We start from the raw sequence: 25,719 nt of genomic DNA on the forward strand, positions 1-25,719 counted from the left end.
AAACACATACTTTTACTTAATTCTAGCATTTGAATATGACTTTAAAAGAAAGAAAGAAATTTGAATACAGGTTTTAAAAGAATAGCGGACTAAACATACGTTCCATTTTGCTTAACATAGTCCGTTGCTAGAAGTGGGAAAGATGGGGAAACAGGAGCAACTCTTGAGTTGCCTCTGCTCTCTAGAGCTCTGACTTGATTTGTCTTTGCCCCCCTATGTCTTCTCACAGGTCAAATCAGCTGGGGAGAAGGAGGTAGCACTAGCTGTGAAGAGAGGGACAGAAGCAAGGATAAACCATAGCCACACAGTTCTGCTTACCAACATGGGGCAATTAGGGAGAGGCTGTGGACACAGGAAGGCTTGTGTGGATCTTGACCCTGGATACTGAGTCTGGCTCTGCATCTGGTCTGGCCCCGGCTTACAAGGTCCACTTTCCAGCTCTTCTACCTCTAATGAGAGAGCTTAATAAAGTGTCCCTTGAAGCTGGACAGGGAGACAGACTGGACCGGGAGACAGACTGGACCCTGTGCACCAGTCCCAGAGGAATTTGAGACAGGTGGGTGGGAGGCAGATCTGTCTTTAGCCTGAGGTTATTCTTGTGGAGAGCCTCATTGTGCAAGATGGAAATTGGGGTTCCCTCTAAATATTTATGTGGGGGGTGAACATGAATATACCAGTAAGGGTACTATGTTATATACATAGCTCTTGCTTGCTCTCCACTTTAACCTTCTGTGTGCTGGGGGGTGTCCCTTGACTCCCCTTCCCTCCTCTCCCCTCCACTTCCCTCTTCTCTCTTCACCTTCCCTTTCTTTCCCACAGTGTACTTACTGGAACTCACTAATAAGGTATCGAGTTTTGCAAATTTGTCTGTTAAGCCTCAAATTCAGCAACTAGTTTGAATAGCTCGTATAAACTAAGACACCTACAGTAGGCTGCCTATTATGTTGTGTATGCATGTGAGGGTTTTCTTTTTTCTAGTCAATAATTTTTAGGTTACCTAGAACCCAAGTTGACCCCTAAGTTTTCAAAGAATTCTTAAATCTTCCATTGTTTTAATTAAAACGAGTTATGTTCTTCGGCGAGTGTTTAGCCACTAATGAATATTAATTATCTTGCTAGCAGTCTTGTATACACTTCTCAGACAACAGATACTGGCAAGGCACATCTTTATTCCTCCTGTAAGAATCAAGGCATGATGACTAAGAATGCATTTTTCCCCCGAAACTGCATGAAGATACAAGACTCAAAGTGGGCAGCACAAAGGGGTACAGTCTGTCTGTTTCTGAACATTGTCTGCCTTCCCATGCCACACAGCTCATGGTGGTTCTAGGTCACAGGGTTTTGGTTGGTTGGTTTTGTTTCGTATTGTTGTCAGGAGAAGAAACGCCCATGTTCTGTCCATAACTAGCCCCTTAAGCTTCAGAGAAATACAACCCCAGATTGATTTCTTTGCCTTTTTTCCAAAAGGAGTTTCATGGTGCCCATACCTTAATGTATGTAAATTTCATGCAAATAGTAGCTTCTGTTTGCCATGTGCTTCCAAAGTGCCAGACGCTGCTCTGGAAACTTTCGCAAGTGTCAAGTAATGGGAGAGGATGCTGGGTGCTGGTTATATAGAGAGCAGAGCTTAGATTCAGTCTTGCCCTTATTTACCCGGAGGCAGATTGCATAGGAAGTGCTTGCCCTGCTTCTGCAGGTGCCACTCATAGAGCGCAGTGCAGGGAATATTTGGTATTTTGCCCTGGCCTGGAGTTCAGACATTCTTATTACAGGCTGGGATCAGGTCCCGATGACTCTTTAGCTCCCACCCTCACTGTACCGGGCTTCCCCAGTTTCTTTCTGTGGTTAAGACTCTGGCCCCTGGCTGTGGAGAAAGACATGCTTCCTTTTGGCCTCTCTCATGTTACATCAGCCCACACTGTGGTTGGCATGATTTTTACTGTCGGAAAAATCCTTTTTTGAGATTTAGGGCTCATCATAGACTTGCATATATTTTGTATTAGCTTCATATTACAGGAGAAAGAGACGGAATATGATTTGCCCCAAATCACTCACAAGTTGCATCCTCTTTCCAAGGTGCTATCTGTACTATAACACATCCTTAGGGGCTCACTCCTAACAGACCCTTCCTCTAGTCCCCACCAAATTCATCCATATATTCATCCATCCACTTGATTAATGGGTAGTCATTGAGTATCCATAATCAGCTACTTTTCTCTGTATGTGTGGGTGGGGGGGGTGGGCTTGGTTAATCAGTGACCCAGACAGATCAAACTCCCTGTCTTTACAGATTTGATTATATTCTAATGGAGGAAGATGGGCCATGACACATGAGCAAATAAAATAAGGGTAGAAAATTGCATGAAGTCAAGCAAATCTGAGATGATTATAGAGCAACGGGTCTCATCCTTCCTGATGCTTCTACCCTTTAATACCGTGGTGGTGTATGCTGTGGTGATTCCCCCAATCATTAAAATTACTTCTGTTGCTCGCTTCACAATCACAATTTTGCTACTGTTGTGAGTCATAATGTAAATATCTGATGTGCAGGATAGCTGATATGCAACCCCTGTGAAAAAGGGTCCTTTGTCCTTGGAGGGGTCATGACCCACAGGTTGAGAACCACTGGTATAGAGGGTGAGTCTTCTCTGAGAGGAAGTGTAGTCACTATTTTGAGCAAGATGGTCAGGGAAGGCCTCACCCGAAGGTGGAGACCGTGTGAAGACCTGAAGGAAGTGAGAAAGTGAGCCTGTGTGGATAGTCATGGGCAACCATTGTCCATGTTGAACCTCAGCAAATACCCAAGCAGGGACGAGGTGTTCCTGGCTGGATGGTAGGCATAGCTGAGGAAACATGGTGAGTTTCCAGCCAGCTTGTGGTTTTAGTACCTCCTGCCTCCTCTGACTGAGACTGTAGACTTCATATTTACTGTTAACTTGTTTGTCTGACAGTAGACTTTGCACCCAGAGGGCGAGTCTGGGCTGGTCTGTAATCACCTCTCTAGCTGACTCCTGGAGGCCTGAGGCAGGAGGAGAGTTCTGTGATCTGTTTCTTTCCCTTTTGTTTTCCCCTAAACCATAAAGTTCTAGTTGAAGATCATTGGAAACATGGGAGGTTTTATGGTGTGCTGGCTTCACTTCCCACTTGTCTAGATTTTTGCTAAAAAGCCATCAGGCAGGATGGCTGTAAAATGAATGGGGTGCCAGGAAAATCTGGAAGTGAAAGTCGTGGAGGGGAGAGTGTTAACTGGAGTCCAGAGGATGAAGAAGAGCCCCAGGGATAAACAGTACAGGAGGTCCCTGCTGGGGACTGGAGTTTATAAAGTGCGACTGCAGGGCTGGATCTACAAAGCTCTGCAGAAACTCTTAAGTGTGTTATGATTTCATCCAGGATTCCCACTCACCAGTGGGCTGACTCAGAGGTAGCAGGGAAAACCTTTCAAGGAAGAAAAGAATTTTCTCTGCGGATGGGACTCTTCTTCTCTCAGACCAGAACGATAGTACCTGAGAGGCTTGAGTTCATTCTCAGTGGGAAGCAACAGAGGAATGCAGGCCTGCTGAAGGGGAGAGAAGAGCTCTCTGAAGAGCACCCTGAGGGTAGGGGACCTCTGTGCTGCCTGTTTCAACTTCCTGTCCCTCCCAATCTGACTCTTATATCCTTAGGACAGAAAGATGCCCCTGGCAACTTTTGCCAATGTAAGCCAGTTAGAAGATAGTGTTGAGGAGAGACTGAAGAGGGAGAGAGAGAGCATCATGAAGCTCTGGGGAGGCCATTAGGGTGTTTTATACAAGGGAGTGATGAACTTGCGATTTTAACCAAACTGTGTTCTGTGTGTGTGTGTGTGTGTGTGTGTGTGTGTGTGTGTGTGTGTGTGTGTCTGTACACATGTGATATGTTTGTATATCCGTTATTACCTTGCTGGGACATAGACAAGTGAGGAAAGGTTTCTTTCGGCTCATGTTTAAGATGGTTTCCGTGTGTCATAGGGAAAGGCACTGTGCGTGTAGCAGCTCAGTTCTTGGCGGCAGTGAGAGCATGTGAAATGAGGCTATTCCCACGCCCAAGGACTCAGCCCCAGTGACCTGTCTTCTCCCCACAGTCCATAACTTCCATAGTCTCCCCAACTTCCGCCAGAGGTACCATGTGCTGGAAACCAACCCTTTAAAACCTTAGCATTTGTGGAGTACACTTCAGATTCAAATTACAAGTATGCATGCCATGAGTGGAAACTAGCAGAGGCTTCACTCATGTGTGTTAGGGAGACAGGAATTCTTTTTTAACTGGTAGATGACAGGTAGAAGGTTTGCTTAAATACAATACAGGGGAAACAAAGATTTGTCTTATTTTTTATTTTATTTTTAGTTAAATAGCTGTTTTTGACGGTTGAACTGACTGCATATGAACCTTAAGGTGCCTGGGTGGGAGGCTGGAGAGGCTCCCCAGTGGTTAAAACCATACATTGTTCTCGTAGAGGACCCGAAGTTTGGTTCCCAGCAAACCCATTGTGAACTCTGTCTGCTGCTCCAGATCCTCAGGGAGACAGAATTCTGTGCCCTAACAGTTGAGATAAGTGGTTTGGACTTTGTGATTCAAGCAGACCTTTCAAAGTGAAGATGGTCAGGAAGACAAAGCAAAACAAAAATCAACACCACCACCAAGAAAACATCTTGGTTAGCTGACTGTAAAGGATGCAAACTTAATTCTGAGTCTGCCAACGATGTCTCGTGGGCTTTCCTCTCCTCATGCTCTGGTGGCGTTGATCTCTGTCCTGCTTTCCTCCCTCTAGAGGGTATTTTGCAGCCACAAACAAGCTTTGACACAGATTAAAGTTCTGCGCAAATCACATGCCTATCAGGGGCCTCTGTTCACCATGTGATGCCTGGGTTGAAATGAAGTCTTAACATTTGTTCAGAACTCAATTTGTGTCAACTTTGCTCCTCTTGGTATGTCTCCAGCTGACTGTTTGGGCTTTCTTCCAGTCTCCAGAACTACATTTCCTGATTTATATTAGTATTTGGTCTCTGTAGTTGAATGTAATGCTTTAATAACAGACACATGGGCACACTTAGCTGACTACCAGGAGGTGATTATTCTTTTTTTTGCTATTGCGGTAACGAGGTGGCAGGGGGTGAGGTGTGTGTGGGGGGCGATGCTCATAGGAGGAAGGCCTGGTAGTGCATGGAAACATCATCTGTGGGCAAAAGGGGAGGGTGGTGTCAAAATTCAGCCTAGCCTGGGTTAACATTGGAAACCGGTGATATGAACTGTGGTGGGAAACCACATGCAAGGTGCCAGTGCCCCCAGAAATAGCTGTTGAGAACCAAGCTTGCTAGCAGAGGGCTAAGTGCTGCAGAATGTCTTCCCTGGCTGCCTGCAGGATTGGGAAGCATGGGGCCAGGGTGAAGTGTGTCTAAATTGATGATCAAGCTGACTCATCCACCCCCGTTGGATAGACTTTTTTTTTAATCGAAAGTAAAAGACAGAGGAGAAGAATAAAGCGGGGGGGGGGTAGGGGGAGGGCCAAGGTTTTGAAGCAACAATAGGAACAAGAATATTGCATTAGTCACTGGAGTCAGACTGAGCCTGTGAACTTCTGTCCTGAGTAAATAACCTCCCGAGGAGGCCTGGAGGTCAATACTCTTTCTGTCCTGCTGAAATCACACACCCTCTGTTAACATTCTCCATTCTCATTCCAGGCATGTGGTGAGCATTCTGGGAATTTCTGTCAAGGAGTCTTAAGACCACTCCTCATCCTGAGCTGAGGGAGATTTCCCAGGCCACAGAGGAGCAGTACCCCTCCCTGACACACTTCCCTCTTCTCAGTGTGACCACATGGCACACTGCGGGTGCGATCTGAGGAGTCGGCCCACCGTGTTTGGTGGGAGGAGGAGCACTGCACTCTGCTTCTGGCATCCTTAGTTGCGTACTTCTTGCTCACTTCCTACATCACCTCTGATACTGGGAAATGTCCCCGAAACAAGTGAAACCTTTATGGTTTGCCAGAGTTTTAATTATCTGCAGTTTATACGGGCTTTACTCTCCTGCAGGTAGGAAAGCCTTTCATTGCACTTGGTGATTCAAATGGGTACGTGTTTGTTTATCCTGCTTTTAGGTCCTTCTTACAGACTCTCAGTTCATAGGGACGTTACTCACAGAGTAGACTTAGTTCTCTTATCTGACCCATTATAATGGTTCTAAGCATGAAATTAGTTGGGAAAATATTTTGTGTATCAGTCAGTTTTGGGCAGGTAAGAAGTAAGAACCTTGTCCTAGAAGTGGAAAGTAACAAGTATCCCCCTTATGCCAATTTCAGAGGCTGTAAGTGGGCTTCTGTGGTTCTTCCCAGATTTCTTATTATATCTGGGACCAAATCCTTTTGGAATGTATCAGGCTAATGTTAGGAAGACAAGGGTGAGGGAGGCAGCATAAACTTGAGAAGCCTGTAGAGGCTTCTGCTGGGATACAATGGCTTCATGCTATTCACATTCCCCTTGCTAAGCAAGACAAGTGACCAAGTGTTCTATCTGCTGATAACCACCCAGGGAAAAGGAGGTGGCACATGCAAGGACATAGCAGCCAATAAGGCTGTGTGATCCTTTAGAATGAGAAAAATAGTATAAACTAGTAAACCTATTATATAAAATGTGAACAGTATCTTCTTAGTAAGACAGTATTTGGTGGCATCCAATGAATGATGTATATATCCGATGTCAGTATTTTTGAGGGAAATATCTAGACTAGCAAAGCTCTGTGACACAGGAAAACTGTGCTATGTACTATTAAGTCTTAGGCGCCAGCCTTGTATTCTGCCTGGTAAATAGCAGGTGATCAGTACATACGTGTTGTTCTGAATAAATCCATGAGATCACAGCTGCTCCAATATTCTAGAAACCCAAGAAAATCAAACACAGTTGTCCTTCTCTGTCTAAACATTCACAGTCTGTAGATCCCACTTGCCATACATAAGTGGAAAGCATTTGAAAATAGCTTGCATTCCAGCTGATGTATCCCCATCGGTGTGACTGTTAGGCCCAGAGAGTTACAGTGGTGAATGTGTACTTGTGCTGGTCTTTGTGATCATTTCCGAAGCAATGCATTCTGCACTGATTTAGATAGCATTTGGATTGTTTTGTGTTTTATAAGAGGTGATTCAAAGTAAGAGGAAGCATACATGTAAGTTATGCATACATAGTAAACCATTTTGTAGGAGGACTGAACATCTGTGAACTTGGGAAGCACATTCCCAGTAGATGCTGAAGGATGACTATGTAATTAGGCTCTCTGCAATCTACTTGATTAGAAAATTTGACAGTACACTCGTGTCAGCTGTGTGATAGGAAGGTACACATGTTTATCAACTTATTCCTTAAATTAAAGCATAATCCAATTCACCAAGTATTTAGCCCTATGCTAGAATTCATCATTATTCAAAGAATTTCAATGCTATAAACTTAACTCAGAGTTCCAGCATCTTGATGATCAATGTCTTTGACGGGGACAGCAATCATATAGTGCTTTTTACCATGGTAGCATCTCCCTTTGGGACTGTCCTGAATGCTTCTGATTCTTGCTGCCTCTTTACTGTAGCAGTTTGGGGACAGCATTGCCTATTGCTATTTTGTGTTTTAGGAGGATTGGGTGAAATGACAGATTAGTTTGAAGTCTTCACATTTGGGGTGGGGACATGTATTGTGTAAGTATCCTAGTTGGACAGGATTGGGGTCTCAAAATCTTGGAATGATTTGTTGAAGTTTTCTGTAGTGATGCTCATTTGAAGCACAAAAGACCCTATCTCTCTTTGTCACAGACCCCTGTATTATGTCTCTTACTGGCCTGGGTCAGGCAATGCTAGTCTATAGAAACTGTAGCACCAAGTATACCTCAGGAACCATGGTATGTTAAGAGCCATCCCAGGAGAAGAAACATGCTTACAGGGAGAGTTTGCCTGTGTAGACAAACACTTGGCCATCTAAGGCTATCCACACACTGGAAGCATCTTCATGTATCCTCTGAGGTGGTGCCACTCTGTCAATCTATTTCTCTCTATGATCTTGACGAACTCACAGCCGGAGAAGCCAGTGTGATTCGTGAGATGACCTTGAGGATAATAAAATATCATTTTTCTGGCTATGCTGGCATGGACATTCCAGCACCTTTCAATGAAATGATTTTGCCTTGAGTATCTAGAGATTTCCCAACCCACCACATCATCTCATCTTTTGCTTACCAGGATTATTAAATATCAGCAAGACAAACAAACAAACAAAAACCCCAAACATGTAAAATGGCTCCCCATCAGAGGAAGAAAAAGAAAAGAAAATTTGGTGTGGGTATATTTTAGGATTAAGAAAGAAACTGTAAGCCTTATTGGCACATCAAGTGTTTTTAACTTTTGCTGACATTAGTAAGGAAACATTCAATACCCAGCTCTGAAGTTACATGTGGAACTGAGAACCCTACCCTGTAGCCTGTAATCTTCATAGTAATCTTGGCAATTGAATTTCATTACCACTTGCCCCAATTTATGGAGGACAGAAAGTGAACTCACATATGTACATGTCCGAATATGTCCCAGGTTTGACAGCTGATAGCTGGAGGGGAAAGTATTGAAACCCTTAGTACTGAGTGTGTCCAGTCCATAGTACATGTTTTTGCTTTGTACAACTAATGATCAGTGGCCTGATGCCCTCTACTTAGTACTGAGGAAATTCATCTCCCCATATACCCGGGCCAATGTGGCTGAGGAATAATGTTGACAAAACCCTCTGTTATATAGCCTAAGGAAATTGTCAGGAAGTTCTCGGTGACCAGGAGAGGCCCACTAGACAGTCCCTACCCATTTGCCAGCATGTGTTTATGTATAGAACAAGTGCTGATTAAGCCTGGTTGTCCCAGTGATGGTCTTCTTCCTATGGAAACCTTGTTAGCATCTCCTGCAGTCGATTGTCTACCCCAGATGCTTCTGAGCATGTGTAGTTGTATCAAGATTGTGATACTGGGCCTAGTACAATCATTTATTTTCTTATTCAATCAACAAAGATTTATTAAGTGCATGCTATGTTACTAGCATCTCAAGTAAAACCCCTGATCTGTCATTTGTCTGCCTCTCTGTCTTCCTATCCGTGTGTCTGTCTGTGCCAATGTCCACATTGTGTTAGGCAGTGATAGCTATCATTGAAAGATATAAGAACATAGGAAGTAGGAGTGAAAAGCATTTCCAAGTGATTCAGGGAAGACAATTTTGTGACTGGATAGATAAAAGAAGCTGGTCAGGTTGAACCATGTGGATATCTCAAGGGAAAGTGTAGAACATACAAAGTAGAAGGAAAAGGAAATTAGAGAGAGCCTCCTCCACCAAGGAGAACATGGTTTTTGAATTCAAAGATCTCCAGAAGAGGGTAAGTTGTCTGGGATAAAATAAAGGTCATGGATGAGGTAGAAGCTAGACCCCATTTGAAGGACATCACAGGATATATATTAAATGAGGAAGAAAACCAACACAGAGAATACTATGTATGTTCAGCTCTGTCCTGGGTCAAATCCTTTTTAATAATTTTGCAAGAGAATCTGCTATAGGCAGTATATCTGAACAAGCATGACAAATGCTTATCTGTTATTAGATAATTCACCAATGACAATGACAGGGTGCAGAGAGCCTCAGGCATCAGGGCTAAACTTACACCACACTTACAAAACATATTTTTGGAAGGAAGACTATAGCCAATGAAGTTACACTGCTTTAAAAAAATACTAGCAATTCTGTTACCTGATATATTGTTTTATGAAGGTCTAGGTGTAGCTCTAAATATGGAGAGATAGACTAAAAATGATAGATAAATAAGCGATGGATGATGATGACGGATAGGAGGGAGAGAGGGGGCAGGTAGGGAACTAACTCATGCAGCTGTAGAAGCTTGGAACTCCCAAGATTTGCGGTTGGCACACTAGAGTGCCAAAGGAACTGATGGTCTGGATCCAGCCTGGATCTGCAAGACTGAGCACCAGGAGAGCTCACAGTGTGATTTCCAGTTCTAGTCCAAGTTTAAATGCATTAGCCCCATATGCTAGTTTAAAGGCAAAAAGAGAGTATTCTCTACATTCTCTTTAACTCGGGCCTTCAATAGATTAGAGGAGGCCCACTCACTTGTGGGAGGCCATACTGGTTTACTTCATCTGTGGATTCAAAGATCATACACACACACACACACACACACACACACACACACACACACACACACCACCTGTTTATCAGTGTGTGTTTAATAAATATATGGGCATCCTTGTGGCCCAGGCAAGTTGATATGTACAGTTAACCATAACGAAAAGCGTTTTAAAAAATAAAATAGGACTAAAGAAAGCAGAAATTTACCATGAGAAAGCTTCATCATTTTTCTGGGGCTGCTTTGGTCACGTGGGGAGGCCTGAGCTCGGTTGTCCCACAGCCCCATCAGCTCCTAATACTGGCTGGCTTCTCTAGATTCCTAAGATTCTTCATTTGGCCTATGTGAGCATGCACCATGTTCTGGGCAACTCTCAAGTTGGAGCATAGACTGTAGTTCCAAATACCACACCTTTGTCTGCCATTGATACATTTATTTGCTTACCTTAACGAGGGTTTGTGGGATATAGATTCAAACCAGGAAGAGGTGGGTTTGTCCACTGAGAGGCGCCCAAATGGCAATCTTAAGTCATTTGTAATTTTTGTTTGTGGTTATGAAATCGCTGGCAACATAAAAGTGAAAGAATTGTGGTTCTCATGGACCAGTTCTGCTCGCCTGCCAGCTCCCCTGGAACGTCTGCAAGTTCGATTGAAATACAACTTTCGGATGAAAAAAAAAATGTGACCACACGCCAAGTCCTCTCTTCCCCTTGATATGCTACTACAGTGAAAAATAAGAATTTATTCTTTCTCATTTTGATGTTAATTGTGTTGCTGAATAAATGTTTATGAGCTATTCCTAGTAATGGGAATATTTACGTGTGTGTGTGTGTGTGATGTGCACATCCTTTCTGCTTTGTTTTTCCGCTCTACTTTCTTCTTATTTCCCATAGCAGTAATTGACCCCCTTCCATATTCAAGGCCCCCCAAAGGTAGACGAAGGCACACACAGTGATGCCAGCATCATCTTCCATGTGGTATCTATGTGTGGCCTCCAAGGAAGTTACTTCTGGAGCTCAGTTAATTCCTGACTTTAATCAGAGCCCGAAAGCCCCTAATCATGCCTTCTGAACTTGTAATGGCAAGCCTTTTTACAAACATCTGGGACGAAAGCATAGTCGGGGAGGCTTTTGACAGACAGCAGTAGTTAAGCGCAGCAGCCCTTGGGCAGCTGCCTCTGGAACATGCTGTGCTTCAGCTCCCGGGACATTTCACAGCAGAAATGGTCATCTGAGGCCAGGACATGGGCTCTGTTTCAGAAGGTCTTAAAATCCTCTGTCGGTGAAGACAGAGTCTTACATGACCCAGCTCATCCACTGCAGGGGCAGACCTGAGATGAGGGACATTATGACTTGCTTCTAACTTCCACACATTAGAAGTGTTTACTGTAATTGCCTGAAGGTTGATTCCAATGCATATCAGCAATAGGGCCCAAAAAGTTGTAGAGGCAGGAGAGTAGCCAGAGGCTGGCCCCAAAGAATCAAGATATTCCCTTAACTGCATTTAGGCCAGGAGGGAGATGAACTTGATTTTCATTCATCAAACGCAGGTCCCCAGGCACTGGGGACCAAGGTAGGGGATGAGAATCATGGCTTGTGTGCTTTGAAGGTCAATTTAGTTGAGAACCTAGAACACACAGGTCCATCATGGAACTAGTCCTAGCAGGAAGTAGGTATCGAGCATCATGCATCTCTTCATCATGGACTCTGTTGTCCAGCGTTGCGTTTACTTGATCACTGAAGGTCTGACAGTGATCAAGACCTACACAGCTGAGCCCGGAGAGCATGCTTGCTGGAGCTCCAATTGTGGGAGAATAGAGAGGGAATGAAGGGTGGGGGTGGTGATAATAACTTTAGCATAAAGGTAAGAAACTGATATTTGAGAATGAGGGGCACAAGTATATTCTCGGGTGCACAAAATGTTCTTGGAGGGAAGAAGGTTAGTGTAACAAACGTACTTGAGGAATAGCAAGGAAAGGCTAATAGAGCCCCTCAAGCAAAAAGAAAGCAGGGGATGATGTCAGAGATTTGAAGGAAGGTATGACCCCTTTAGTATGAACAAAGTGGGATCTACTAGAGAGCCTGGACCATAGGAGAGTCATGATGACATCTTGGTATCAATACAGCTCTGGATGGTGGATGAAAACCACACCGTCAGGGGATAAAGATGGCATTGCAGAGATCTGATGAGTGGATGGATAATCTAGCTAGACTGAGAATCAGGTTATGGAATTCCCATAATGGTTGGATGTGGGTCATGAAGTAAGCAAGCTAGATGACTCAGTGTTTGTCCTAAGATCCAGAATGCCTGGGATTGCTATTAGCTGAAATGAGCACGTCCCTGGATGAAGAAACCCAGGAGGAAGGATGAGGTGTTCCAGCCATTGGAGCTAGAGTTACACATCTGAGTGTACATTCCACATCAGAGACTGCTGGTGAAGACAAACAAAGGGCAGATCAAAGCTGGGGGTATGCATTTGGAATTAATCAAAATGGGGATGATATTTAAAACTAAAGAAACACCACCAAAAGAGGGTGTCCTGGTGGGGCACATAAAGGCTGAAAGTTCCAGGGAATGCTAGCATTCAGAATTTGGACAAAGAGGAGTCAGCTGACCCCAGTGGACTAAGGAAGAACAGCCCTTAGCTACAGGACAGTAAGAGATTTGGTTCTGTAAAGACCAAGAAGACGTAAACCTTGTAGAAAGGATGGTGACTTACGTGTGTGCTTGTGTTGCTGGTATGGTGGGCTTGGTAACGATGAAGACCAAGAGTAGATCTTTACCTTTAGTGTGTTCTGGAGCCCACCACGTTCTGCACTGGTGTCCACCATGTCTCCTCTGCCTGTTCATGTGACTTTAGTTCATGTAGCTAGCTGTACCTCCCTCAGTCCCTCAATTACTTACTCGCTCACTCATTCACTTACCCATAGCTGATGTGCAGGCTAAGTACTTCCTGGGTTCCAGGAAGAGCCCTTGCTCCAGTGAGCACACAAAGAGAAAGGAGTCATCCCTCCACCCTGTATATCTTACACTTTAGGACACTGGTTCTCAACCTTCCCAAGGCTGCAACCCTTCAATACAGTACAGTACCTCACGTTGTAGTGACTCCCTCCCCCAACACACACACTATAAAATTATTTCATTGCTACTTCATAATGTAATTTTGCTGTTGTTATTAATCACATTGTAAGTATCAGATATGTAGGATATATGATATGCAGGGTATCTGATATGCAACCCTATAGGGCTTGAAACCCACAGGTTGAGAACCACAGGTCTTGAGAGAACAGTAAGGTGAATAGGATCTATGGCGGCAGATTGGGATGAAAGGGATTGAGACACAGTAAAATTACACGGTTCAAAGGGAAAACAACCTGTCTCTAGAGGCCAAGATCCAGTCCATGGCCAGTATGATCTGAATTTGTTCTTGAGGGATGAGTGGAATAGAGAACTTTAGAGGTAGAATGAAACCACAAATATTTGGCACAGAGGCAGGATGTGACCAAAAGCATGCAGATAAGAGTTGCCAGAGGGTTTGCTTAGCTGAGAGCAGATTCTGAGGAGAAGAACCAGGAGTGGAGGATGAGGGTATAGTCTTGACCAGAGACTTAGTGAAGAAATAAAAATAGGAGGCTGTGTTCTATTTCTTGTCCGTCGGGCTTTGGTCATGAACAGTTGTGCGGAAGATAATAGAGTAGTATTTGTTTCCTTCTTAAGCCATCAGAACAACAATGGGAAAAATTTTAATTTCTCATGCAACAGATGATATTTTAGACGAGATGTTCCAGGAAGGGGGGGTCCAAATGACTGATTGATTTGAGGAATCCAGAGAGCAAAAGGGGAGCAGAGGTCACATCAGAGGGCTCTTAGGGGAGAAGAAGACTATCACTCCTAAGTTTAGACCAGAGGAGGGTCGCAATGGTATCTAAATATTAGTATTGTTACTCTAGCTGCCTTAGGAGAAGTGGATCGCTAGGCAACCAGGATGGAATGATGTCCTGAATCACGGCCGGAGACAGATGGGGACCATTCTGAGCAATGTGGTGGGGCCAGGGCTCTGAGACTCCCCAACCCCTTCAAGAAACCACGCAAACCTTATGAATGCAGTAACTGGGACTCGGTCACCACATGCACTTGCCTCTCTGCTGTTTCCCCACCTTCCGCCCACCCTATGCTTCAAGCTCAGTCTCATTAATGACATGGAAGCTTATTTATTTGGGGGAACTCTGTGATTAACACCATTTCACTATTAAAGAAACAAAAGAACCCCATGCCTCTCAGACTCCTCACCTGCACCCCGCCCACTTTAACAAGGCAATCCTGGAGCCTGGGAGACTGACCATCAGGTCTGAACACTCTTGGCTTCTCTCACATCTGCCCTGATCAAGTGCATGCACTGGTCGGTCAGGAATTGTTGAGCAAAGCACCTCTGGAGACCCAGAGAGGGCAACACACAGCACCCACCGGACCAGCAAACAGTACCATCACGACAGCCAACCAACCAGATGGGACTCTACACTCTGCCTCTGTGAAACACAGCCCAGGCTGCCTGCCTGTTCATCTCCCTAGAAGAACAGGCCCTGGAGAATGGCCATTGTGCCAGAGAATGGAAACCTACCCCGTGCCCTGCATTCTCTCTGTCATTCATCAGCAGGGAACACTGGGATGTGGTAGGTAGTCACCCATAGGGGCCTCCACAAGGATTTCTAGAGGTTAGAACCCCTTCATTGAGGGAGGGGACATGGAGGCAGGCAGGGTCTGGCCCGCTGCCAAGCCTCAGCATCCCCATTCCTGTGGCAGCTCAGGGAAAGAGCCTTTGTGGCAGCAGGCAGGCAGGCAGGCAGGCAGGCTGACTGGCTTCCTCCTGAATCTGCCCATAAAAGGATAAAAGTGCTGTTATCTGGTCGGCATTGGGTATGATGGCTGATAATACATTTTTTAAAAAGTGTGGCTCTTTCCCCGTTTTTTGCAAGGATGTGTGCTCGTGCGTGCGCGGGTGTGCCTGCTATCGCACAGTTTGCTTTCTGTATGTGCTAACAGATGGATCCAGCCTCGTCTTTTATCCGGTGTTACAGAAGATAAAACTGAAACCGAGTGTCTGGCTGCCTCTTGGATTCAAAGGAGGAGGAAAAAAAATAAAATAGAATAGAAAAGCTTTTCAAGGGAAGCCCTTATGCTACAAAGGAGTGATCCAAAATCTCAACTGGCGTTGTTTGAACGGTGAAAACTCAGCAGAACCATTTCAAAGCGGCCTTTTCCCCCCCCTCCCCCTTCTCAACTTCTCCAAAATATATGATCTCTTGTCAGAAGTAGGCCAAGCTTGAAGGCGATCATGAATTATATATCAAGGGACATCATTACCCAGGAGCCTTGAACAAATGCCCCATGGTTTAAATTTTACAGATTTCTTTCCCCTACCTAGTAGCAGCAATCTTTGCCTGCGATGGACTCAGAAAGTGTTTTTTTGCAAACTGCACAATGAGACCTTATGCTAATAAAGGTGAACGTTCCATGGCTGGGAACCGTTTCTTTCTGAAAGAGGGCTTTTATCCCTCAACACACTGCCTGCACGTCAGGTACTTAGACCGGTGTTCTCCACTTGCCCTGCCTTTATTTCTTCGGAGTTAAAGACATCTAGAATGAGTGCTGAATGAGAGAGAGAAGCTGGGACCAGCCGGGTATTCTGGGCCCACCCTTGGTGGCAGGGCCTCTGCCATTTCATTTGAATACCAAACGTGCTTCACCTACCTTACTCACTAAGGTTCAGAAAGGCTTTGTGGGAATCCTCTTTACACCCGAAACTGGAAACGCTCATTTGGGTAAATAAGAAAGGAGGATTTGGGGATGTTGCCATTCTGCTTCCTTATTGCTATGTATTTGTGGGAGAATTAGCCCCAGTGCAGGTGCAAGCAGTGGGGGCAGGGCGCAGTACTTCTAGACCAAAGCTCCTTAAGCTGTGGGTCACCTATGGGGTTGCATAGTTGGGGGTCCGGAACCATGTGGAGACAGGAAAGAATGCATGAATATGCAACAACCAAGAGTTAGATCGGAATCAGACGCACCGTGAATAGAAGGTGTTTCCATTGGCCATGGCCCATGTCACACTATGAGACTTTGTTCCATTCTTGGTTTTGAGCACACAACATGTGCAGCCACGAAATGCCAAGGAAAGCTGGCTGAAACAGGTCTTCCCAAAATGGAATTGCGGGGCTTGCGCTGTGTATGCAAAGTGTGCTCCTCTTATAGAAACAAGGGTTTACTTATGAAAAACAAAGACCTTTAATATTGCCCGACCGCTGTTTCTTAGCGTCTGTCAAATTAGTGTATCATTGGGTTGAATTGTTTTAGAAAAAAATACATACATACATACATACATACAAACTACATACATACATCCCTCTTACTAGGGTGTGTATATTTGCTTTTGTTTTTAATACATGAGAAGATAATTTTTATATATGACTTGTTTTAACATTATTTTGTGATTTACTATTGGTAAATGCTTGGTTTGTTCCATTAGTGGATATACCTATATGCCCGGGGTCACGTGGTGAGAGAGACCCTGGTCTAGGCAGTGAGAGCCATAGCTACATGAGTGGCCTTCCCTGCTCTAAGAACCAGAGTCACTTTCTAGCCCACTCGCCTAGGTGGAAATGGAAGCTTGGAGTTGGCTCCTCTAACAGCCTTGATAAGATTTAAGGATTCCTTATGTGTTCTCTCTCTCTCCGTCCCTCTCTCCCCCCTCCTGAGTGTGTGTGAGTATGTGTGTGTCCCTGTGTTAATATAGAGGGATATGTGAAGGTGTTTGTATACATGAATGCGTACATGGAAGCCAGAGAACAATGTGAGGAGTCTCTTACGCTCCTTGTTTGTTTGTTTGTTTGTTTGTTTGTTTGTTTGTTTGTTTGTTTGAACCAGAGTCTCTACTGATCCTAAAACTCACTATTCGGCTAGACTGTCTGGCTTACAAGTTCTCAGGATCCATCTGTCTCAGCCCTCTCTAAAGCTGGGCTTAGAGAGACAAAAAGCCATGCCTGGTTTTAAACAAACAAACAAACAAACAAACCAAACAAACCAGGATGCTGGGAGGTTTCCTTCTGCTTTCACTCTTACCCACTCTCCATCTCTCCAGCCCTTGGCTTCTCACTTTGTATTATTCTAACGTTGGGGATGTGGAGGGTGCAAGATGCAGCTCTTGCTAGAGCAGGGATGTAGATGTTGACAATGTAACATATGTATATACACACCAGGAAGCCTTGTCTCATCTAGTCTAAAGAAAGCTAAAATCCTAACTCAGTGTGTAGATTCCTTAGGATTTTCTGGGTTCCTGTGGTCTCAGGGCCTGTGCCATGTTGTGTCCAAGACTCTTCTCAGATATACCCCATCATCTTCTCTTACTCCCGTGAGTTCGATCGCTTTGATCCATTTCTAAAATTATGTGTAGTGGGAGGTATGTGCATGTGAGTGTAGCTGCCCTTGCAGGAACCCACTGGAACCAGAATTACAATGGCGTGGGCCTCAACCACTGAGCCACCTCTGTTCATCTGTGTGGTTGACTTTTGCCTGGACAAGATTCTTACATCCCTCATCAGCTTGGCTAAAGGCTATTTGGCTCAGTTTAGCCACTGATCCCTCCAAGAGTCTTTTGTCAGCCAGAGACTCACTCACCACTGTGCAGGTGGAGTCCTGTGCCTATCACTGTGCCTCCTACCTTCTCTGTTTCCCACCATGATGTCTGCCACACTGTATTTAACTGTCATGTCAAGTCATGTATTCTTTTCTGGTAGCCTATCAGCTATCAGCAAAAGAAGATGAGGTTGTCAGACTTTGTTCTCAGAACTTTCCTACCAGGAATGGAAAGCATAGGAAGTTAGTAAGAATCTGAAGATGGGTCTCAGTGAGATTCATCCTCCTAAGCCCTGTTCTCTCTACACATGTAAGAGAGAAATAGTCCCATGCACTCGTGGGACTCCAGGATGGCCTTATGTGACTGGGCCTAGAACCTAAGATCAGCCCATTTTTAGCACCTTGTCCATCCTCCAGGACCCTGTTTTCACTACTATCCCCAGCGGACATCCTGAAGGAGGTGACTTCTAGCCTACCTCGAAGTTAGCACAATCCCTGGTAAGGAAGGAGGTGCCACTGAGGGAACGAACACCCTCTGTCTGATTGAGACACCTTCTCATTAACTGGCTAGTCACTCTCTAATACTTGCCTGTTAGCTCTGGGTTTTCACATCAGTAAAGCAAACCAAAGCATGCTATGAAAAGTTACCTTGATAAGGAGATATTATTTTGTAAAGTGCTCAGTTCATAAAAGATATGCATAGATACTGGCCAACATTAGAAAGAAGAAATCACCAGTTGCAACTGAGTAAGTGGAGAGATCATTAATCAGTAAAGTGATTCTCACGGGGACCCATTGTCATATGCTGAAACAGAATAGACCCATGACTTCAACAATAGAAATGCATTCTTCATGGTTCCAGGAGCCAAAGAGTCCAAGGTCAAGGTGCTACAATGTCTGGTGTCTGGTGACAGTCAGCTTCCTAATGTTCAGATGGCCACTTTTTAACTGTGCGCTCAAATGAGGAATGGGGATCTCAGCCCATCAGAGTCTTTCTTTTTAAGGGTTGTGAATCCCACTCACGCAGTCATAGAGTTCCAGCCTTGCGACCTGGTTACTCCTGACGTCTCACCTCAATAGTCTGTGGCATTGGAGAATGTAGTGTTCGACGCATGGATCTGAGGAGATAACGAACCTTTAGTTCCTAGTTCTTGTTCTTTTGTTACTTTAATTATGACAACTTTAAATAATTTTTAAAAAATATATCTAGGCCTGAGTAGTGGAATCAAGGACATCTGTTTGCTGTTTGGCCAACACAGGGACGTATTTCCCTTTACCTGGCTATAAGACCCACTTCTTCACTAGAATGTGGATTTAAAGGAGGAATGAGAGAGCAAAGAGTGGGAGGGGCCACATTTAACCTTCTAGACACAGTGGTTGGAAACTACTTTCTCTGAAGCTATCCCACTTCCTCCATGGCCCAAGTCTTACCTGGGTTATAGATAGCTTGTTCTGAGTCCCAGGGAAACCTTCAGGGGGGAGTGTAGAGAACTTAAAAACCTCTCTCTCTCTCTCTCTCTCTCTCTCTCTCTCTGGCAAGGTGTGGCACTCAGTGCTGGCTGCACTAAAGCCTGCATTTGTCTAAGAGTCTATGAGGAAGGCAGCCAAGACTGCCAGGCCTGCGGCATCTGCTGCCTCCTCAACCTCTACCTTGATCAAGCCACAGGCCCCATCCCCAGGGAAAAGGGAGGGGAAGGTACTTGCTCAGGTGCCTTCCAGCTCTAGCATTCGGGAAGTGTAATTTATAGCTGAGCTAGCTGCCGTTCATAGATCAGGAAGGGCAAAATTATCTTCATTACTCCGCTTGCAGTTCTGGTGCCTGGGAAGCTACTGGATCCTGTCACATCTAGAATTAGCTCTGAGCCCTTGGGCTTTTAATTAAAGGGCTGAGTGAGTCAGATAGTTTATGGTTAGCCCCACATCTTCAGGGAGACACAGAGGGAGGTCGCTGTTCTGTCATTTTCCCTTTTAGAAATCTACTGCCTCTCTGCTGTGAGGATGTGGATCAGAAGATTCACAAAGACTTCCAGGAAGGGCCTGTGGCTAACCTTCTTCTCCCAGCTCTGTTAGACACCAGGCCCCGGAGGCTCTAAGGCAGTAGGTATGTAGCCTGCTATTGGTCTTTTCCTTGTGAGGGCTGAAGTTGAGCTGGCCCCAGGGAGTTCTCTTGTGGGTTCCCTGGGCTCACCACAGTTTGTTAGTGTTTCTTAACCCAACACGGTGCTCCACTTTGGGTGGTTTGTGCTAAAAGCATTTTCAGTCCTCAGTGGTACGAAGCATAAAGGGATTGTCTTTTTAAAAATGGGTGTGGATGTATTGAAAGCAAGGCTGCCTGCTGCGCGTCTCTGACAATTGCCTCCCCAAAGGAATGCTGGGAAACCTGATCTTTCCCGTTTGAAAGGGACTTAAATAAAATTGCCTTTCTGACCAATGCTGACAGAGTCGGCAGGGCAGTGATTATTTATCTAAGCTGAGTCCCTTAGGTTGCAACTTTATATCACCCTTCCAACACCTGCTAGAGGAAGAGAAGGTCCATCTTTCACAGGGCGTCACTGAGGAGGTTATACACACAATGGCGGGCCGTTCCGTGTAAGAGTATATATCATGACTTGATTATACCCATCTACCTTCCAAGTAAGCATCCCATAAGCTGTGGTGTGCCCAGCACTGTGTTAAGGGAAGAGCTGTTTCTCACCAGCACTCTCTGTCAGAGCATACATCAATGTTTGAACCTTCCAGGGCTCCTGCCACGAACCTTGGATTCTTTTGTTTTCCTTCTAGAGGCTAATGCATGCATGCACAAACTTGCTCTCTCTCCCGAGCTGGAATATCTTCTCAGCAAGATCTCTCAGTGTGACTATTTGAATGAGAAATAATATCTCCCCGTAGGCTTACATGTTTGAAAACCTGGTCCTTGGTGGATATTTGGAAAGCTTACAGAACTTATTGCCTTATTGGAGGAAGCAGGTCACAGGCTCTGAATGTTTATAGCCTCACCCCACTTACAGATGGTTCTGAGTGTGGCTGGAGATGTGATCTCTCATCTCAGTTCCCCCTTCTGGCTGCCTGTGGCTGTGCTTTTCCCACCTTTATAGAGTCTCTATCCCTCTGGAACTATAAGGCACAATAAATCCTTCTATAAGTCACTTTTGGTCATGATGTGCTATCATAGCAAGAAAATATGTTACTAATATACTCAGCCTTAGCATTGCTAACATTTGGTGCAAAACATGCCTTTGCTGTAGGATATTTAGCAGTTCCCCAGGCAGATGCACTACACACACTTCAATTTTGATGACCAAACATATCTGTGAACACTGACAAATGCCTGATCCATATTTACCTTTACCAAAGTTCTCTTCGATTCTTTTCCTAAAAGAAACCTCATGGCCAGGAGAAGTGTAAGCATTTCAAATAGTTAAGTGGGGACAGCGATGTATCTACAATTGAAATAGCTTATGTTGGGGCTGGAAAGACGGATCAGTGGTTAAGTGCACTTGTCGCTCTTCCAGAGGATGCAGGTTCCATTCCCTGCACCCATGTGGTGGCTAACAACTGTTTGTAACTCTAGGTCCAGGAGATTCATGTCTATTTTCTTTCATCCATATGCAGGGCACACTTGCCTATGTATGGGGCACAGACATACATGCAGGCAAAACAGCCATACATACAACATAAAAGTAAATGAAATTAAAAGCAAAAAGGGGGGAGATAATAGCCTATCTTCTCACAACCCTGTTCTGCACTATGGTAGTCAGTCAATGTTTAATTAAGTAATGAATTAATTCTGTGGAATAACAAATATAAAATCGATTAGGGCATCTGTCCATTTCTACAGTGGAACACTCCTATCATGGCTGCCCTCAAGTGTTTGCATAACATCATTGAACATGAAGTTGGGGAGAGAAGCAGTTGACTTTGAGCTGGTATTAGGGCTTCAGAGTGCCATGGGATCGTGTTGCTCTTCGTATAGTGACCAGCACAGCTCTCTTTTGTTCTCTTCTGTTTCTTACTCTTCTATTCCAAAGACAAGCTACTCACTGCTAGGATACTCTGAGGGGAGAAGCTTTAGCCCATAATGGATTTTTGGCCATTTCTTCTATTAAGTATGGAAGAATTAGGCTGGGCTGTTCTCCCTCCTTTGTGAAGTGCCTGTTTCTTTCCAGTCCTCATACTTATGCTGTTTAGCAAGAGCAGTATGATAGCTCCAATCTTAGATAAGAAGCCTCAGAGTGTTCACCACAGCATAGGATCTCCTAGACAGACTCACTTCTGGGTAGGGACTTGAGTGCTATGTTGATGGTAAGGTACTTGGGAGGGATCACGTGGGATCTAGAACAAAAGAGTTAATAATCCTTTTTGCTGTGGTTATAAAGTGAACTCTTATGTCTGAACGTCAGGTGCCTCTCGTCCCTTAGTTCCTTGGTGGAGTGGCTGATTGTCATAGAAATGCAACCTGAGTGATCCCGAGAGTATAGCTGGTTTTAGATCTTTCACTCGGGCCCGTGACTCCGTTCCAAGTGCTCCTAGACATAGTTGACCAACCAGAAATGGGCGTTCTCCTCCTCTCTTTGGTGTCACAGAATTGTGCAACTTGGGGAGAAAACTGTGACTGGAAAATGGATAGCTTTGGGGAAAAGATAGGTAGGTGCTGAGTGTTGGGATTTTATCCTGAAGATGATGGGAGCTCCTTGAAAAACATCTAAGCAGGAAAGGCATATGATCAACTGTGTGCTTGACAGGTTCCCTTCTCAGTCAACAGTCTGAGAGGGATGAAACTGGTCATGAGCTTGGGGACACCATCCAGTTGAAAACTGGTGAAGCACTCATGGGCACTCAATGCCAAGGGGTCAAAGGGTGGGCTGAGTCTGAGCTGCAATGGCAGTGGGAACCTGAGGAGACTTCCTGGAAGAAGTGTCTGCTGCTGGCTTCCAAGGATGACCTGAAAGACAGAGGGAACATCTCAGCCAAGAAAACACGAAGCCTTGCTGAGCACCTTTGGGTTAGGCTGACTTCGCGTGAGTCTCAATGAGACTCCTTTATGGAGGGATGAGAACAATTGGTTTAAGAAAATGGATCCAGCTAGAGGATGATGAATCTGGAAAAATGCTAACAATGCATGTGCAATCCCATACAATGGAAAGTATGTTTGGCTGTTGTCACTGGCTCTGAAGACCTTATCTCTCTGCTTCCTCTTTTTTTCCTCTCTTCAACAAGGGACAAGGTACCAAGGGTCCTGATATGAAAAGATCTTGTTCCCTGTTCTTCAGGGACAGGATCGCACTTTGGTTTCTGAGGGCGAGTGAAGTGCTGAATGCTGACCACATGACTCCCTTTGGCTTTTCCTCACAGCAGAAATCCCAGATCCCAGAGCCTTTGTCTAGAGCACGTTCCAGTGTTTGTCTGGGAGACAGGGGTAGCCTTGTCAGCCCCACAGATAAGCTGGCTTCCAGCTGTCATAGGTGGGTGAATTCTCTCTCTGTCTGTCCCTTACCAGGAAGGATGCAATGTCCTATTTCCCTAGTTCCTTCTTTGGGGCAAGACCATACTGCCTCACCTGCTTGAACTCTAACCTAGACTTGTGCTATAGGAGAGATCTACACAAAGCTCCTGACACAGCTTCCAAGAGTGTGGACTGAGGCCAGGGCCTTAGGAGTTCCAGAATGGTTTATGGGATTCAATTGCTGTTTGCTATATGAGACCCTTGTGGCCTTGGGTTCCCGAACACTAAAAGACTACAGGTATGGTGGAGTTTGCAGTCCACTGGTGTAGCTTGACCATTAATAGCAAATGCCTATCGCCACAAAGCTGTCAGCTTGTGCTCGCACAACCAATCAACATTTTTGACTTGTATACTTTACAGTGGCAAGGCATTCAAACTCCTAAAACCTATGTATACAGCAGATGGCCCAAGGTAGCTTTGCCTCAATAAATTAGGCTAATCCTGTTTGCTGATTTTCAAATGGTCACTTTAAATTCCAAATCGCTTTAATAACTCTGGAAGGGGGTTAGTAGTACTGTTGTGGGAAAAGAATATACATTTCCATGAAGCTGGGATTGGGATTAATGCCTACAACTATTCAACCTGCAACTCACATTTTGGCACAACTATGTCCTCCTTGCACTATGTATTATAGCTTCTGACTCTGCTGCCCTTAAGCCCTCCTTCTCAGGAGTCACTGAATGCTCCCTGCCCTCAGTGAAGGAGCATTGGATGAACTGGGATAGCCACACTGCTCTTTTGTACATTCTTCTTGAGTAGTCACAGTAAAGGGGGGGGGGGTAAAATGCAGGCTCTACTATTAAGGATTGTTCATCCCATGGTGCACGTAAAGAATGAACACAGATGGCTGTGATTTTTGGAAAAGAAAACTCATTTGATTGTCGAAGTTGCCCAAAGAGGCTTGCTAGTATGCCATCATTGCTCTACGAACTGGATTCAGCCAGAGTTTCATTTTAATACTTGGCTGACTAGGGACTGCCCAACCATGGCCAAGTTCATGGACAGACCCAAGTTTCCAATGTTCAAATTAAATCATCACCCTGGCTAGTATGTACTAGATGGCGATGGTTACACAGAGATTGTATACTAGACTGTTTCTGTCTGTCTTACTGTGTACCTTCCCTCTGGAGACAGGATAGGATGTCAGCTGTTGACATCTTTGACTTCCTTGAGTTGTACTCCTTACTGCTTCCCAAAGGTTACACGCCTGGAGTTGCTTCCCTAGAGAGAGCAGAGGGAGGAGGAGATGTCTGACACCAGGCCTTTAATTTACTCAGAGCTGTCAGAGAAGGAAGCCAAATACTTGTCCCATGCCTTCATTCTCCTGGAATACATCTAGTAAAGAACATTTTAGAAGCTGTTTCCAGGACTCACCCTTTTTGTAGAGAGAATGAGTTGTGGCCTCATCGAAAGGATGAGTGGAGTTTTCTCAAGGTTCTATCCTCTTTGATAGAGACATTCACTATAATGGCATCATACAGGTGACAAAGATCACAGGCCACTATGGACCTAAAATCAGCTCTGTAGTTCTTATTCTTGTTCTGCTACCTTAGGCCACTAGTATTTCCTTCCCCACCCTGAGACTTGGACCCCTAAGGCTGCCTGGATCTCTTTACAGAGCCCAGGGACAGGGGGATCCGGATACACACTTACCTATCCCAACATTAAAAATAACAGTCTCAGTTTCTCTTAGTTGTTCCTGTCCTGTCCGTGTGGTGTGGATACACTGTTTTTACCAGAAAGATGGATCTGAATCTCAAGGAGAGAGACAGAGAAATAGTCACGAGGTTCCCCACCACAGAGCAGTATGGACAGGTATGACTTTTGGTAAATAGGACAGACATCTCTGAATTAGGGAACATGCACATAGAATGTCCCTCTGGAAATAGTGAAGAGCTACACTGTGTGCTGTCTCAGGTGACACTGGGAGCCATGTATGGTGACAGGGATTGCTCAGAGATGGCAGGCTTTCGTTGGGTCTCAGCCACTCCTCAGTCTATAATATCCCCTGGGCACATGCTGGAAACCCAGTCCCATCAAAGCATGGTCGAATGGCGGTTACTCTCATTAATATTTCATTTTACCTGTGTTGATATGTGAATTGAATTCATGGCTGATTTCCTGGCTTCAAAAGAAAGGAAGATATTTTTCTTCTCCTGGCCTAAGATTCTTAAGAAGTGGGGTTCTTAGGAAAGATGAGAAAACAAAACTACTCCTTAAGTAATGGCTCTTTCCTCCTCTGGCCCAGGACAGGCAGAGAAACTACCGCTGCTCATTCTCCAGGCTGGAGTGGATGCTCCTTGTAGAGGAGAAGGCTATGACTTGTAGAGTTATATACTGACCTCGAAGGAACCTGCGTTCATCCCTATAGTAGGCTCCACTCTATCTAGTAGATGAAGGCAAAATAGTCATGTCTACTATATATGTCAGC

The 25,719-nt window shown here is 44.8% G+C and overlaps 1 protein-coding gene across 4 annotated transcripts in view; it reads left to right on the forward strand.

Annotated features, from left to right (window-relative positions):
• The window catches only part of Cyria (CYFIP related Rac1 interactor A), a 108,841-nt gene that overhangs the window by 10,941 nt on the left and 72,181 nt on the right, over positions 1-25,719 (forward strand). Inside the window, exon 2 of one of the 4 annotated variants that reach the window (XM_063261651.1) lies at positions 19,758-19,886. The exons of the other annotated variants lie outside the window; for them this stretch is intronic. The gene's annotated coding sequence lies outside the window, so the exon portion shown is untranslated. The remainder of the gene's footprint in view (positions 1-19,757; positions 19,887-25,719) is intronic. 4 annotated transcript variants of the gene reach the window in all.

This window comes from Rattus norvegicus, chromosome 6, assembly GCF_036323735.1.
Source record: "Rattus norvegicus strain BN/NHsdMcwi chromosome 6, GRCr8, whole genome shotgun sequence".
Lineage (NCBI taxonomy): Eukaryota > Metazoa > Chordata > Mammalia > Rodentia > Muridae > Rattus > Rattus norvegicus.